This window comes from Columba livia, chromosome W (genome assembly GCF_036013475.1).
Source record: "Columba livia isolate bColLiv1 breed racing homer chromosome W, bColLiv1.pat.W.v2, whole genome shotgun sequence".
In the NCBI taxonomy this organism is placed as follows: domain Eukaryota; kingdom Metazoa; phylum Chordata; class Aves; order Columbiformes; family Columbidae; genus Columba; species Columba livia.
Genome location: NC_088641.1, coordinates 11,450,836 through 11,468,414, shown reverse-complemented (window position 1 = coordinate 11,468,414; position 17,579 = coordinate 11,450,836).

The following is a 17,579-nucleotide window of genomic DNA, read 5'->3' as shown; positions in this document are numbered from 1 at the left end:
ATAAGAGTGATCTCGTGATCTCGAGGAATATCTCTACCCTCATGCACAGGGGCAGCACCCAAATTGTCATTACTGTCACTGCTATACAATTCCCTTGTGTTTCCCTGTGGATCAGTGAGTCGACGCTGACCCAGTCTCTAGCCCTTTTCCATATCGCGCTCGCTAATATTCATCTGCTTCCCTTATTGACCACATCCCATCTTCTACACATTGCTTTGCTCATGTTTGTATTTGCTCCTTTTTTATTCAGAGCTCCTCAGGAGTCAGGTCTAATTCCGCCCTCTCCCATTCCCGTTTTCCCCATTTTTCACATTTCCTGACAATTGCCTCCAACCCGTCCTTAATTGCATCTGACGCCTTTTTATATGCTATTAACTGCGAAGTTTTACTTGTACCACCATCTAGCCACTTCATTGCTTTTAACACTTCCTGCATCTGAGTCTCTTGCCATCTCAGTAAGTCCTTCAAGCTCTGCACGTGTCTCTCCTCCTGGAAGTCAGGGTGATTCTGTGGTGGTCCATCCTGGTGCTCCATCAAGTCCTCCGGCAGAGGCACGTCAGCTGGATTAACTTATCCTGGCTTGTTGAAACTTGCTGGTTGCTGCCGTTCATCATCAGAGGCAGGTAATGGCTCAAAGGGTGAAGAGGGTAAAAGCGGCTTGCTGCCTCCCCAAAACTCTAAGTCTGATACGAGGCATACCAGCGGCATTGATTTTTCAGAGTTCTCAGAGCAGGGGCAGCTCGCGGCGGGTGGCTTGAAGGGGAACAGCACACACTTCCAGTTCCCCTGAGACTTTCTCCATCAGCAACCTGATCTACCGCCACGGTCCGGCGAGATCGCAAGCCTCGCGGCTCCCCCTTGTGACAGCGTCCCATAGTTCAGTTCTTATCTTCTCCCATGTACCGAGAGAAAAAAACTCGTCCGTTGATCGGACACACCCCTTCTGCTGGGCGAATAGTAAGAGACGCTGCACCGCATCTTTTTCCAAGTATCTTACTGTTCGTGCAGCCAGCTGCAGAATTTTTTTCACTATTGCTTTTTCTTCCACGGATTCTGCGTTTACCATGCTGCATGATTTTCCATAGGCCTACTTTCCGCTTTTCTTCGAGTGCCCAGCAGCCCTCTCGTGTCTTCACTTCCGGCGATCTTCTTCGATATGAAGTATCACATCGGAGTCACCAAAATGTTGCTTTCCATGTGAGAGACGGAACCTGACACACCAATATGATATTCACAGATTTCAACTTTATTGTCCAACGGGTCTAGCTTTATACCAAAAGCTGCCCTGTACACGCACCTTGCAACAATGTGATTGGTTACAACACGTGCTATACAGTAAAATGATAGGCTGCATGCACTGTCCATGCGCCCTGCATGCGTGTGTCAGTGATTGCTTATTGGCTGTTACCTTCTTATAGGGTTCCTTTTGTTTCTTTTGTCTCTGGCTTCACCTTCCAGCCAGGCTGGCGACAACCCTATTCCCCCGGGGGGGGCTCTGCCGCTACATCCCTTAATCATCTTTGTTGCCCTGCGCTGGACTCTCTCCAGCAGTTCCCTGCGAGGGTGAAAAATCATGGACTCCACACAATCCAATATGAATTCAAGCGAAGCCATTTATTACAGAAACAAGCCTCCTTATATATGCACTTGTTTCCTGATCACGTGTCCACGCTCCAAGCATGCATTAGCTGATTGGATATTGTCTGTGTTCACGAGCTGTCCACACGCCCGAGTCTCACTGCTAGTAGGTCTGTTGATTTACGTCGTGTTTTCAGCTTTCCAAGGTGGCCTTGAAATTCTTTTGGGCCTGGCTAGTTTAATAACAAATCTCCATCTAATAGAAACACATCCACAATTCCCCCTTTTTGTTCTTGAACCAGCCAGGCCTTGTTTACAGCACACTGAATCATCTTTGAAATACACTGCAACATACAATCACATGATTAACAACATAATTACAATTACATATAATGCAGTCAAGCCTTACCTAATAAGATCAAACAACTACCCACTTATTTCCAAGCTTTTAAACCATTCGTCATACCCTAATTGTACTATGACAATCTTATTAACATGCTGTCTTAGTTTGTCTAAACTACTATGAATAGATTCAGAAGGATCAGACAAGTTAATACAACACATTCTCTCAAATTCTTCACAACCATGACCTAGTGTTAAAAGTAAAAGATCTATAACTGCACGATTTTGTAGAGTAGTATGCCTAATAGCATCAACATCTACTATTAATTGAGTTAGTATCTCAGAAGTTATATTAGCCTGTTTAAAAGACCAATAGCTTAACTTTGATATGTCTCCTAAAGCTTTACCAGCTGCTAGACTAGGGAGAAAGAGTGCAGTAGATATTATGGTAGGAATGTCTCATAATTTTACCTCATTTTTGCATTGACTATCTAAGTGTAATATCGCCCTTTTGACTCTCCTGCTGTTTGCTCAAATTGCCATTCTCCACAGAAGGTACACCACCTGCTTGCTAATAGGCTTCTAGACCACCAGGTCTGTGAGCATCTATAACACTGAATTAGGATGCGCGGTTTACATCTGAAACAGTCCTCACAACTTATTTCCCTCCTGTCCACCTGCATCTGTTAAATCTTTGTTGTCTTTATTCAGCCATGGCTTGACCCATTTCGCAGGAATCCACTTCGATCCTTGGTCTGTAATGACACAAGTGTAACCTTTTTCCCCAGGTTATCAATTGATGTGGCCTTTTCCATTGACCAATAACTAGTGATTTGACCATAACTAATGTAGGTTTTTTCCAGTTTAGCATGTATTTGGGTCATACTTGCGAAGTGTTTCATCAGAGGGCAAATTTGGGCTGCACCACTTAGATATAAGTGATTCATCATGTGAGAAATGCAGTTGTGATTCATGCTAAGATGTTTAATGTTTACAGATATAACCAAATTAGGCATGGGCTCTGAACCTGGAAAAAGGAAAAGGTGGTTAAGTTCTATGTAAAAAGTTATGAAACTTGCCTATGAAGTTATATTGACAGAGGGAACTAATATTTTAAGGGTTAACCAACCACATAATAAGGGCCTACTAACGAACTAACACTTTAAGCCACATAATGAATATCTAGTTTAGAGCTGTATGTAACCAATTGTGTTAAGAAAAAAACAGAACCTCATCGAATGCCGAGACAGGAAGTTTTACAGCACCAGCTGTAACCTTGAAGAGACAAGATAGCCAAGATTTACAGCAAAAAGGGGGCGCCAGTCTGATTTTGGTCGACTTGGAAGCTTGGGTTCCAGCCAATTCATCATAATGAGCCACAGGTAAAAACTTCACTGTGACAAAGCTGAAGGAGCCTTCATCCAAAGACCCTCAAAGACCCCTCCTCAAAATCACCAAGTGACAATGCGCAGGCGCAACAGGGGAGGGTCAAGGAGGGGACTATGGAAATGGTTATCTGAGACTCATTTTAATAAGGAGCGGGGAAAGGTTATGAATATGTATAGGCATTCCTGGGGTCATTATGAATATGTAATACCCTACTGTATTTAAGCACACTTCTTATTGTTTAAAGGTGTGCGTGTTGGGCGGAGCGAATCCCTCGCGCACCCAGCGCTGTTTTGCTTATGCTATATTGAACACATGTTTAAAGAATACAATTAAGGAATTGGATTAAACATTGTTTATCCATAGAAAAAGCATAAGTTATTTGTTTCAATCACATACAATGCTTCTGACAATTGGTTTTATGATGTTTTCCCTACTTCTCCCCCTTTTTGTTTTTGAAAAAAAAAACCCACAAAAAACTAGTTCAGAATCAGATACGTGTATTGGAGCTTGACTACGTACTCAGAATCACAAATAAAATTTAGAGTTTCCTCCTTAAAAAGCTCTAAGTAATTTAAAGCTGCGCTAAGTTCTGCTAATTGGGTTGAACCTTCAATAATTTTTACAGAATGATGCCAATTGTTATCTTCACGCCAAACCACTACAGCTTTATGAGACTTCCCAGAATCATCAACAAAAACTTTGCAAGTATGTAGGATCAGACCAAATACAAGTATGGTCTGTGACCTGATGTTAAAGACTTGTAGGTTCTGCAGCAGTTTACATTAAGGCATGCCAAAAGCTGTGCTGTAAAGAAAACCAGCTAGTGCAATTTACAAGGACACAGATTGCAAATAAAAAATCAAAATTAAATTTCACAAATGGTACATATATGATAAAAGGATCATGGCCTATTAAGACTTAAATACATTCCCTGCATTTCTTGATCAGAGTAACAATCAGTATATCACTCTGTTAGCATTCTCATCATACTGTCCCACAATAGCCATAGGTTGTTTCTATGTTGTAGCTATAAATAGACAAATCTGCAAGTCCAATTGAATGCAGTCAACCTGTAAGGTTGTCATAAATTTATTCCTCAAAGTTTCTAATTCCATTTTGGCTGTCATATTTATTGGATATTGTTTTCCCTTACCGGATCGAAGTCCTGTTTCAGTTCTATCAGTGTAGTGTTTGCTTTACCGAAACATTGTCTGTTAATACTAGTGGAAATACAGCATTTCAAATTTCCTTGGAGATTTCTCACTTGCACAAGCAGATCTGCACCATCCCAGCAGCTTCTTGTAGGCCATGCAACTAAACAGAATTCTCAGAAAACGTTATTTGAACTTACAATTTACTTACCAAATCTTAACGTAAGAGAGGTATAGGACTTTCTGGCAAATACAAGAATTCATATGGTAAAACTTTGTTCCAAATTTGGCATTCCATTGGTCTCAAAAAACGGCCTTTCTTTCATTCTCTCCCATGACTTCAAAAACTATCATGGTGAATTTACTAAGAAGTTTTTTACGACTAGTTACCACAGAATAAGTCTATTAAAAAAAAAATAAGTTGGTTTATTTTCCCAGCTGCATTAGAACTATGGATCCACTGGCAAAATTTCACCCTCAGACTCCTTCATGCAGTATTACAGGTCTCTAGCAGTAATATTGCTGGGATGGGGGGGGGGGGGGGGCAGGGGGAAATAAAGCCTTCCTCTCAACCCCATCTGAGATGGCAGGATCTCCAGCCCAGCATGAAAACAAATCAGTTTGAATTCCACATCAAACCAGCCTGGCTCCACTCCACACCCAAATTAGTACCACTCTGACCCAGAGAAGCACTGAGCACTCTGACCCCCTAAAGCTGACCAGTATGAAAAGACTGACTTCAGCAAGGAGGTAAAATGATGAGCTCTCTCCCCAGATGTGCCAGAACCTAAGAAACAAGACAGAAGAAAAAAAAAAAAACACCAACAACCCCTGATTCAATGCCGAGAAGCAACACAGTGCCACAACAAGGATAGATGAGAACACTACAGGAAAAAAAAAGACAGAGCAGGGGGAATAAAGCCCCCCTTTCTCTGCTTAGCAGCGGGCAACCAGGTTTTTCTTTTTTTGATTTGTTTTGTTTTGTTTTTTGTTTTGGTTTTGTTTTGTTTTTTGTTTGTTTGGGTTTTTTTTGTTGTTCTCGTTTTGTTTTTTTATTCTTCTTGCTGCAGTTTAGATATAGCCAAGGCCACACAGATGGTGTAATCGCAACTACGAAGTGGGAGGCTTTGGCAAGCTCCTCAGTTACAATGAGCTAAGTATATCTTGTAGCTTGACACAGGCCTGAAATTTGTGTTCAAGCACAGGCTTGGGATATTTTGCTTTTTTGTTTTCCCATTTCGTTCCAAACATAGTACACTTTATACACAATTCAAATTAGCTCAACAGTCATTGCATTCCTCAGCCCCATTTACCTTTTACAATTTACAGATGTCAAAAACCAGTATATTAAGCATCAATCCATTATTCCATTTTCCTAGATCCAAATCAGTTCTTATTATAGCAAATTTTAAATGCAACCTCATACAATACTAAGTTCACATCCATCATAGCATTTAGGTGTTTTGCGGTTTTGTTTGTTTGTTTTGTTTTTTCTTTTTTTTTCTTTTTTTTTTTCCTTCCAATGAGAATCAGAGTTTAACAATTTGAATTCTTTTCTGGTCTCAAAATTACTAGATAACAATATAAGCAATTACTCGAATGTGTAAGCATGTATCCTAAGGGGGAGCAAGGTGAAATTTTAGCAGTGGAACTGGTTCCCATTTTGTAATTATCTCCCCAAACACAATTATTTTGATACCAAATATAAATACGCAAACTAACCTACTGAGCTCAGATATGAAAACCAAATACTAAGTTCAAATATGCAGATAGGTCACAGTTACGCTTGTTCAAGACAATATCTCAGTTTTTGCATTGCACCTTTGGGCCACTTACTGCTCAGCCAGGCAGAGGTACCGCTGGGTCTCCCTGACAAAACAGGTTAGTGCGCGCTGGAGCCCAATCGGCACCCGCCTCCCCACCGCCGCTGCAAGCTGGACTGGGCAAGGCTTTTATTAGCGTCTCATCTGGTGTGCTACAACTGTTATTCCAAAAACAGGATTCTTTACTTGATGTGCATACAGAAGAGACAAATCCAGCACACCAAGATGAGACACAGCCTATCACAGAGTTGCGCAAGTCTGGATAATGGAATAAAGCTAGCATGCTAGAAAGAAAAGTAACAGCTATTGCACACAAAATTTTACTATCACATTCACGCAGTAAAGAACCAAATTACTCATGATCTTCTGCATTATCACAAAATGCACATTTTGAGTCAACGGATTCTCATGATTTAACAGTCTGTGAACTTACTGTACCATATAACAAACAAAGACCTATTAAACTGTAATATGCTTAAACAGATACCTACAAAGAAAACAGGTTAATAAGGAAAGCATCTTGCAGACTTCAGCAAGTTTTCTGTGGCCTGTGTGTTATCAGTTAATTCTCAGCTTGTTGAAGTTCAAACCGTTCTGCCTGTAAAACTGTCTGAAATGATTTAATGATCTCTTGTAGAGTTTTATTTTGTCCTGCTCTTCTCGCTTTAAAAACAACAGCAGTGACCACGAGATGGTGGAGTTCAGCATCTTGGGTGGCAGGAACAGAACAGCAAGTAGAATTGCAACCCTGGACTTTAGCAGGGCTAACTTTGGCCTTTTCAAGCAATTGCTGGGGGAAATCCCATGGGCAAGACTACTTGAAGGAAAAAGGGCCCAAGATAGCTGGATTGCATTCAGAGATTGCTTCTTCCACGCTCAGGATCAGAGCATCCCCACACGAAGGAAGTCAAGGAAGGGAGCCAGGAGGCCTGCGTAGTTGAATAGGGATCTGTTGGGTATGCTCAAGCAGAAAAGGAGAGTTTACAGGTCGTGGAAGCAGGGGCTGGCCACTTGGGAAGAATATAAGGCTGCTGTTAGAGGATGTAGGAAGGCAGCTAGGATAGCCAAGGCCTCCTTAGAATTACAGCTGGCGAGAGGGGTCAAGGACAGCAAAAAGAACTTTTACAAATACATAGCTGATAAAACTAATACCAGAGGCAATGTAGGCCCACTAATGAACGGGGTGGGTGCCCTGGTGGCAGAAGATACAGAGAAGGCAGAATTACTGAATGCGTTCTTTGTCTCAGTCTACTCTGCCGGAGGCTGTCCTGGGGAGCCCTGTACCCCTGAGACCCCGGATGAAGCCAGGACAATGGAGGAGTTTGCTTTAGTTGATGAGGACTGGGTTAGGGAGCAATTAAATAGTCTGGACATCCATAAATCCATGGGTCCAGATGGGATGCATCCGCGGGTGCTGAGGGAGCTGGCTGAAGTCATTGCTGGACCGCTCTCCATCATCTTTGCCAAGTCTTGGGAAACGGGGGAGGTGCCCAAGGATTGGAGGAAAGCAAATGTCACTCCAGTCTTCAAAAAGGGCAAGAAGGAGGACCCGGGTAATTATAGACTGGTCAGCCTCACCTCTGTCCCTGGGAAAGTAATGGAACAGCTAATCCTTGGTGCCATCTCAAGGCATATCAAGGATAAGAGGGTTATTAGGGGCAGTCAGCATGGCTTTACCAAGGGTAAGTCATGCTTGACCAACCTCATAGCCTTTTATGAGAATGTAACAAGGTGGATGGATGATGGCAGAGCGGTGGATGTGGTCTACCTTGACTTCAGTAAAGCCTTTGACACAGTCTCCCACAGCATCCTCACAGCTAAGTTGAGGAAGTGTGGTCTAGACAACAGACTAGTGAGGTGGGCTGCAAACTGGCTTAAGGAGAGAAGCCAGAGAGTGGTAGTCAATGGTGCGGAGTCTAGTTGGAGGCCAGTATCTAGTGGAGTGCCTCAGGGGTCAGTGCTGGGGCCAATATTATTCAATATATTCATTAACGATTTAGGAGAGGGTATTTTAAGGACCCAAAAGGGTATCAGTGGGCTTTTGACATAGCACTACTATTCAATATGTTCATCAGTTACTTGGATGAGGGAATAGAGTGTACTATCAGCAAGTTTGCTGATGACACTAAGCTGGGAGGTGTGGCTGACACACCAGAAGGCTGTGCTGCCATCCAGCGGGACCTGGACAGGCTGGAGAGTTGGGCGGGGAATAACCTGATGAAATTTAACAAGGGAAAGTGTAGAGTCCTGCATCTGGGCAGGAACAACCCCAGGTTCCAGTATAGGTTGGGAAATTACATATTAGAGAGCAGTGTAGGGGAAAGGGACCTGGGGGTCCTGGTGGACAGCAGGATGACCATGAGCCAGCACTGTGCCCTTGTGGCCAGGAAGGCCAATGGCATCCTGGGGTGTATTAGAAGGGGAGTGGCTAGTAGATCGAGAGAGGTTCTCCTTCCCCTCTACTCCGCCCTGGTGAGACCACACCTGGAATATTGTGTCCAGTTCTGGGCCCCTCAGTTCAAGAAGGACAGGGAACTGCTGGAGAGGGTCCAGTGTAGGGCAACCAAGATGATTAAGGGAGTGGAGCACCTCCCTTATGAAGAAAGGCTGAGGGAGCTGGGGCTCTTTAGTTTGGAGAAGAGGAGACTAAGGGGGGACCTCATTAATGTTTATAAATATATAAAGGGTGAGTGCCATGAGGATGGAGCCAGGCTCTTCTCGGTGGCCAACAATGATAGGACAAGGGGTAATGGGATCAAGCTGGAACACAAGAGGTTCCGCTTAAATTTGAGAAAAAACTTCTTCTCAGTGAGGGTAACAGAGCACTGGAACAGGCTGCCCAGGGAGGTTGTGGAGTCTCCTTCTCTGGAGACATTCAAAACCCGCCTGGACATGTTCCTGTGCGACCTCACCTAGGCGTTCCTGCTCCAGCAGGGGGATTGGACTAGATGATCTTTTGAGGTCCCTTCCAATCCCAAACATACTGTGATACTGTGATACTGTGATTAATTGCAACAAAGTATTATACTTCAAGGTTCTATCCTCGGCCACTTTTCCCAATCATTTAACTTATACAGCAGCCACCATTAATTACAATATTTCGCGAGATCTTCCTTCTTCATATTTCCAAGTGCTTTCCTATGTTTTAAAACACCTCCCAATACCAATTTCTTAGGCACACAGATGAAAACAGTAATTCCTGACCCCATCTCATAAGTAAAAACCATGAGAAGAGGGGCAAGGGGGGGAAGCACAGGGCCACTTGCAGCGCTAGTGGGAAAAGTGGGGAGAAGGCCCACAGTGTACCCACATGAAAAATGTCACAAAGAAAGAACTGCAAACAACAACCAACAAAACAATTACCTCACATTCCTGACAAGCTGCTTGATTTTCAGAGAGGCAATACACAGAAGCACGTAATATGTACTGTAAAACTCGCAGATTACACACTGATAGCAAACATTAGCATTCTCTGCTGCTAATTTCAACACTAGTGTTTCCTTAGTTTTCAACCTGCTTATTGATGGTCTCTTGAAGATGGTCAGTAAACTGCATGTAATTCTCCTTGGGACCCTGACTGATAGTTGTAAATGATTTGGCTGCTTTGTTGTTTTCAGGTACCTCTGTCATAGTTTGATATGCAAGGTCTGCTGACTGCCTCAGGATTAATCGTGCCTGTAATTGTGGTGTGCCAATTAGTGTCTCTTCCAAGAGTTGGGGGATACCCGCCCCTTTCAACGAATCCCCATCGTTCCGTCCTAAATGATCTATATCTGTTACATTGCATAGGTCATATTGTGCTTGAGTCTTTCATGGTTTTTATCTCATCTCGAAGCAACACGTACACATACTCGTTTTCCTTTTAACTTTTCAAAAAAAAATGCTGCAAAACCCCATCCTCATCCGAGTCATCAGATAACGCAGACTTGAACGGTGCTGGAGAATCATTATTAACAGGTAGATCCAGAACAGTGCACATTCTTGCTAATACTTTCTAGCATCATAATTATTTGTATAACCTGAGTCCCCAGGCACATCCCCTTTCCCGTCACAATCAGCATGACCACATTGCCGACCGCTGGATTCACTCGCTATTAGCTGATCTAATCTGTCACACAGTTCTGTTGTCCAGTTCTTATCCTTCTGCTCTCACGTGGAAGTTGGAGGGTTAAAAGGCGGTAAAGGCAGATACAAATTGGTAAAAGGACTGACAGTACACTTGTTTATGACTTTAGCATTCTCAGCTTTCACAGGTTCTTTGGGCAAGTCGTCCGACTCCAATCCTTTGGACTTGTTGTTCTCACCAGGGTTGGGTAATGGTACAGGAGGCCACCCGCTTGGCATTTTTCCTCCCCCCGCCCCGGACTGCTGAACCGTTGGGGGTGCTGAAGGCACAACAGGGGATGGAATAGGGAGGGTATCTAAGACATGAACAGGGTAAGCTTCATAGTGATTTTCAGGTTTCTTATCAGGCTGCAACGCTGCAAAAATTCTGGCAGCAGCAGACCGTTCATCCTGAATATCTTTTAAGGTAGTAATTATAAACTTCGATGTAGTTGCTAATGATTTAGCTTCTTTATCTCCATTGCTGACTTTATCCCATAATTTCTGCCCTATATCGTCCCAAAGTTCAAGTTTAAGTTTTGAGTCACTAATGCTCATAAAAGTCTTTACAGGTTTTAATTCCTTCAGTGTAGTAATTTTCAGTTGCCAGGCGGTTACAAGGCGGTTACAAGTCACTGCGACTGATTGCCTTCCACAACACAGTTCCCACTTTTTCCCAGGTCTCTATTTGAAAAGCTCCTGATAGATCAGCAGGAAACACATTGCCTCTACACCAAATTAATAGTCTTTTGAGGTTACTTTCCTCATAACTCACCCCTCTCTTAGAGAGAATAAGTGAGAGGAGCCGCATTATTTCTTCTTCCTTAGAAATATTCTGCCCCATCTCCTCTCACCCCCAGCTGCTCACCTCTTTGGGTGTCCGTTGCAATGATGTTGGATCCTCTATCCCTCCTCTGTCACTTCTGTAGCGATCAATCAGGAGACACACAGGCTGCAGACTACATCCCGGTCACGGTCCAGCTGCACCGTCACCAGCTGGGACTCGCTTCTCGCAGAAAGTTGCCCCCTCGCTGTAAATTCTCCTTGTGAATCATGTTGGAATCACCACTTGCGAGGGCGAAAAATCATGGACTCCACACAATCCAATATGAATTCAAGCAAAGCCATTTATTACAGAAACAAGCCTCCTTATATATGCAGTTATTTCCTGATCACGTGTCCATGCTCCAAGCATGCATTAGCTTATTGGATATTGTGTATGTTCACAAGCTGTCCACGCACCCAAGTCTCACTGCTAATAGGTCTGTTGATTTACGTCATGTTTTCAGCTTTTCAAGGTGGTCTTGAAATTCTTTTGGGCCTGTCTAGTTTAATAACAAATTTCCATCTAATAGAAACCCATCCACACATTAACTTCAAGAAAATCCCTCAAATCTCCCACAGTTCTCTGTCTTTCTTGAACTCTGAGGAGCCCAGAACTAGACACAATATTCCAGGTGTGGTCTCACCAGGGTAGAATAGAGGGGAAGGAGAACCTTTCTTGACCTACTAACCATGCCCCTTCAAATGCACCCCAGGATGCCATTGGCCTTCTTGGCCACAAGGGCACAGTGCTGGCTCATGGTCATCCTGCTGTCCACCAGGACCCCCAGGTCCCTTTCCCCTACACTGCTCTCTAATAGGTCATTCCCCAACTTATACTGGAACCTGGGGTTGTTCCTACCCAGATGCAAGACTCTACACTTTCCCTTGTTACATTCCATTAAATTTTTCCCCGCCCAACTCTCCAGCCTGCCCAGGTCTCGCTGGATGGCAGCACAGTTTTCTGGCATGTCAGCCACTCCTCCCAGCTTGGTGTCATCAGTAAACTTGCTGATAGTACACTCTATTCCCTCATCCAAGTAACTGATGAACATATTGAATAGTAGTGCTATGTCAAAAGCCCACTGATACCCTTTTGGGTCCTTAAAATACCCTCTCCTGAGGTAGTCTATGCCAAGGATGCATGGAGCATCTGGGCCAGTCACAATGGGTTGCTTTTGCCAGTCTTTCCCAGTTAGGCTCATTTCAGCCTCTACTGCAGTCAGTTCCTGGGATCCCCTAGTCGCTCCAGAAATATTGATGGATTTTGTTACTCTGTAGTTTGATGGGATTATTGTGCACTGAGCACCAGTGTCTGCAATGCTCTATAGTCCTGGGGGGTCTGTTGTACCAGGCCATCGAATCTGCACAGTTCAGTAAACTCTGTTGTCCCTTTCCTCCATCTGGCTGGAGACAGGGCCCCTCTAATAGGCATCAATTAATGGATTCATATTATGCACCTTCTGTGGGTACAAATTAGAAATTCCTTCAAGAGGATTGGAATCTCTCCTACCCCTTCTGGAAACAAGAGCAGCAATTATCCTAGGAGTTTTGCTTTTCAACTCATGTACCCATTCCTGAATTGCTGAGGTAGGTGTTCCAACCCACCTCCTCATGTCTTTTCCATTGTCATGCAGGAAAAACTACAGTGTTCCCCTTTTTGTGTACTTTTTATGTCCTCTCTCTTGAGATCGCAAATGCCTACTCCTAATAACTACAATATTGGTTTGTATAGTTGGTGAGTGGAACCTGTCCTCTCTGAGTGCTTTGATTTCCCATAACAGCTTTTCAAACCATTCACTGGATTTTTCAGGCAGTTTCTCCACAGCCAAGACACAGGCCTATAGAGAGGTAGTGAGATTGTCTTCAAAGTCACAAAGTTGGTCAGACACATCATTTACCCTTTGTACACCTGTACTTGTTTAGCTCACTCCTGCCAATGACCTAGCATATGCCAGTGGTACGCTTTGTATGAACTTCCACCACATGGGTTGTTTACAATTGATTCAGTCTGGATCTGTCCCTTCCTGACTGTTCAGGCCAAAATAAATCTCAGGTACTGGATACCTCTCTCCTAGGTGTTCTACTTCCCTGGATGATATACAATATCTTCCTTGAAGGGATACCTTGCCTTCATGGCTGTCAGGAATCAACTTGAGAGGCTGGAGGATTCTTTCCATCTTGCAATTGCCCTGTCAGTGGCTGTATCCCTTGAGAGAGATCCCAGCTGCCTGGATTCCTTACCCTCTAGTTCCAGACCACTGGCTCCGTTATCCCAGCATCAGAGGAGCCATGTTACATTGTTCTTGCCTTCACAACAACCAAAATCTTTTTGCATATCTCGCAGTTCACTTTGAAAGAAGGATTGAGTGGTTATCTCTTGCTCTTCCCCTTGCGATGATAATGCCCCCTTGTCCTCATCTGCTGCATGAGTAGTCTTTTTTCTGACTCTCTTTACAGGGGCAATTGATGTTGACATGGGCTCATCATCTTCTTGAGTCTGGGTGGTCACAGTGTCTGTCACAAGGGTTTGAGTGGCCGAAGTGGCTGTCAGTGGAACTGGTGTAGCTGCAGTGCCTGGTGTGTGGGGTGGAGTAACTGCAGCACCCGTTGCTGAGGCTGGAGTAGTGGCAGTACCCAGTGTAGGGGGTGGAGTAGCTCCTTTGGCTGCCTTGCCCAGTGTGGGAAGTGCACTGACTGAAGCATCTGCCTTGGGAGCTGCAGTAGCTGCAGTGCATGTCAACAGGGCTCGAGATATACATGAATCAACCTCATCAGGATTAATGGCAATTATTAAGGTATTAGGTTGGTGCAAAAGTCATTGTGGTTTTGGACCGTGAATTTTAAATCATTATAACTAGGCTCAAACACATCTTTATTAATCAAAATAGGAACCATAACAATCAACACATTTTTGCCAATGAGAAATACATTTGTTTATTCCTGTAGCATAAAATTCTGTGCTTCAGGATTTGACAAATGCTTGGAAAGCATTTTCTGCATCCTAATTGCTGTAGAAGCAATTTCCTTGCTAAAAGTTGTCCAGATACTTGAAGAAGTGGTAGTCGGTGGGCAAGAGGTCAGGTGAATACGGCAGATGGGGTAAAACTTCGTAGCCCAATTCATTCAACTTTTGAAGTGTTAGTTATGCGATGTGTGGTCAGGCGTTGTCGTGGAGAAGAATTGGGCCCTTTTTGTTGACCCATGCCAACTGAAAGCATTGCAGTTTTCAATGCATCTCATTGATTTGCTGAGCATCCTTCTCAGATGTAATGGTTTTGCCGGGATTTCAAAAGATGTAGTGGGTCAGACTGGCAGCAGACCACCAAACAGTGACCATGACCTTTTTTTTTTCCCCCAGTGCTAATAAAATAAAGAATGCCTGCTTGACAGTAAAATTAACTTTGCTGTTAAATTTATTTCTTTGTTTCAGTTGATGAGCCAACCAGGAGAACAGATTCTGTCCAGCTGCAGGACCTGTTAAGTCAAGGACTCTCTTGGGTACCCCTGGAGACGTCTCTGGAGAGACTTCTCATCTCAATCAGATCGCTGCGGGGACAGACAAGGACCTCTGGTAAGAAGGCATTCTTTTCTGAAATTTGGGACTGGTCATTTGGTTTTGGGCTATCCATAAGTTGTGATACAGAATTCTTGTGCAGGATAGCGCATACCAGGTTGCTAGCACCTTAAAGGTATACTTTGGTTACTTGGTTTTCTGGAATCTAATGGCTTTGGTATTCTGTGGATTTGTTTGTGTGGAAAACTTTTGGTATGTTATAGAGGATCAAGATAAATAGCACACACTCATTGGAATAAATTGCTTAGAATTTATTGCAGCAAGCGGCAAGTGGGCAAAACAGCGCTGGGCGACCGGGAAGTCTCCTGTTCCACCACGGTGCACGTTTTCAGTAGCCGCAAGCCTGGTTAAATGTGGTAAAGGATTACATATTCATGGTTATTCCAGGAATGCCTATACATATTCATAACTTTTTCCTCGAAAAGGCCATTCTTATTAAAATTAGTTTCAAGGACTCATATCTATAGTTTTCAGCTTTGGCTCTTTCCTGTTGCGCCTGCACAGTGTCTCTGGGTGGTCACGGGCGGGGGCCTTTTGGATGAAGGCTGCAGTCTATCTTGTCGTGCACTTCTTATCTTTGGCCTAGCACGCTGGGTTTGGCCAAGGCTCCAACGGCTTGAGCTGGTTTTCCTCCCGCTTTGTGCTGAAGACCCCCGTTATCTCGTTCACACAAGGATGCAACTGGGCCCTTATCTCTGTCAGTCTCTTACTGAATGTTCTGCAGGGTACACTAAATTAGGCTTTTACACATATAAGTTTTTTACAAAGACTACATACAGGTTGCATTGTTTAATGGCAGCATGTACTAATATCATGTTATATGCTCAGGTTTCACAGCCACTGATAACATATCCATTTAGACCGGTTTGATTAACAAATATATCGTTAAGTCTATTACAGGTATTCTGTTACTTTGTTGTAGTGTAAATCTGGCTCTCTATAAGGCTGTAAAGCATACTGTAGTTTTGTTTAATTCTTGGATACACCTTGGTTTTGGTTATGCACTTTAATGCCTAGAGATACAGTAGAAGCTGCTGTGGCTTTAACTTGTAAGGAGTGTAAGTGTTGTGAACCAATCTATGTTGTAAACTGTCCTAATTGTGGTACTGAGTGTTATTTATTAGGTCTGGTGCCTGAGTTATTTTGTGTTAACTGTAAGCTTTGGAGAGAGTGGGATAAACGTAAAGTACAAATTGTGAAGATTATATGTTGTGGTTGGCTTTTAGCATTATCTGTGGGGTGTTAGCATAGGTATTTGTGGCAAATGCACATCCCCCTCCCCCCCCCTTTTCTTCAATGTGGAAGGTGCATGCACATCCCCCTCTTCCCCAACACATCCCCCCCTCTCCTGCAATGGGGCAGTTAATAGCTCCTTTTGTTTAACCCTCTGTAGGTTAGCTAGGAGAGGGGAAGAGGTGCCGAGAAGTTGGGAAGTTTCTGGGCACCCATAGCCAGAGCGGGAAGGTACAGAGAAGCCGAGAAGCTTCTGGAATGCCCACAGCCAGATCTGACAAGACTATAAAAATGGGCTTCCCACTGAGGATTCCCTGCATGTGTCCTCTCAGAGCTGCGGGTCTGTTGCAGCCGAGGGCCCTCCCCTTAGACCAGAACACCGTCTAAGGTAACCTCCTGGGACTGGGACCGCCTCACCTCTGCGTGTGGGTGAGTGACTTATTAAGTATTTCCTCGCTACATAAGCGAATGTAGGTCCTTGCCGAAATCAGGCAAGTGTATTAAATAATTCCTTGCTTTAATACAAGTGAGTGTATATTCCTGGAGTCAGGGACAGCTCTGGCGTTGTTTTTGTGAGCCGTGCAATGCACACTGTGGATCTCCATTATTATTTGCTGTACCCCAATAATTTCCTCAACTGATATCCGAACCTGTATTTTATGTTACTGGAGTGCTAACTGATTGTATAAACCCCGTTTCTAATTGTTTTGCTGGACTTTCCCGGACAGAATAAAAGTCTGGTTTGGACCTGGTTGTCTGCCTAAAACTAATTTTGCGGTCCCTCCGTGACAGTATTAATACTCTTAGTTTGTGTTTGTAATAAGATTAGCTGTGTTGTTCCATATGTAATAGACTTAACAATATATTTGTTAATCAAACCGGTCTAAATGGATATGTTATCAGTGGCTGTGAAACCTGAGCATATAACATGATATTAGTACATGCTGTCATTAAACAATGCAACCTGTATGTAGTCTTTGTAAAAAACTTATATGTGTAAAAGCCTAATTTAGTGTACCCTGCAGAACATTCAGTAAGAGACTGACAGAGATAAGGGCCCAGTTGCATCCTTGTGTGAACGAGATAACGGGGGTCTTCAGCACAAAGCGGGAGGAAAACCAGCTCAAGCCATTGGAGCCTTGGCCAAACCCAGTGTGCTAGGCCAAAGATAAGAAGTGCACGAGAAGATAGACTGCAGCCTTCATCCAAAAGGCCCCCGCCCATGACCACCCAGAGACACTGTGCAGGCGCAACAGGAAAGAGCCAAAGCTGAAGACTATAGATATAATTCATTGGAACTCATTTTAATAAGGATGGCCTTTTCGAGGAAAAAGTTGTGAATATGTATAGGCATTCCTGGAATAACCATGAATATGTAATCCTTTACCACATTTAACCAGGCTTGCGGCTACTGAAAACGTGCACCGTGGCGGAGCAGGAGACTTCCCGGTCGCCCAGCGCTGTTTTGCCCACTTGCCTCTTGCTGCAATAAATTCTAAGCAATTTATTCCAATGAGTGTGTGCTATTTATCGTGATCACCTATAACAATTTGGTGCCGT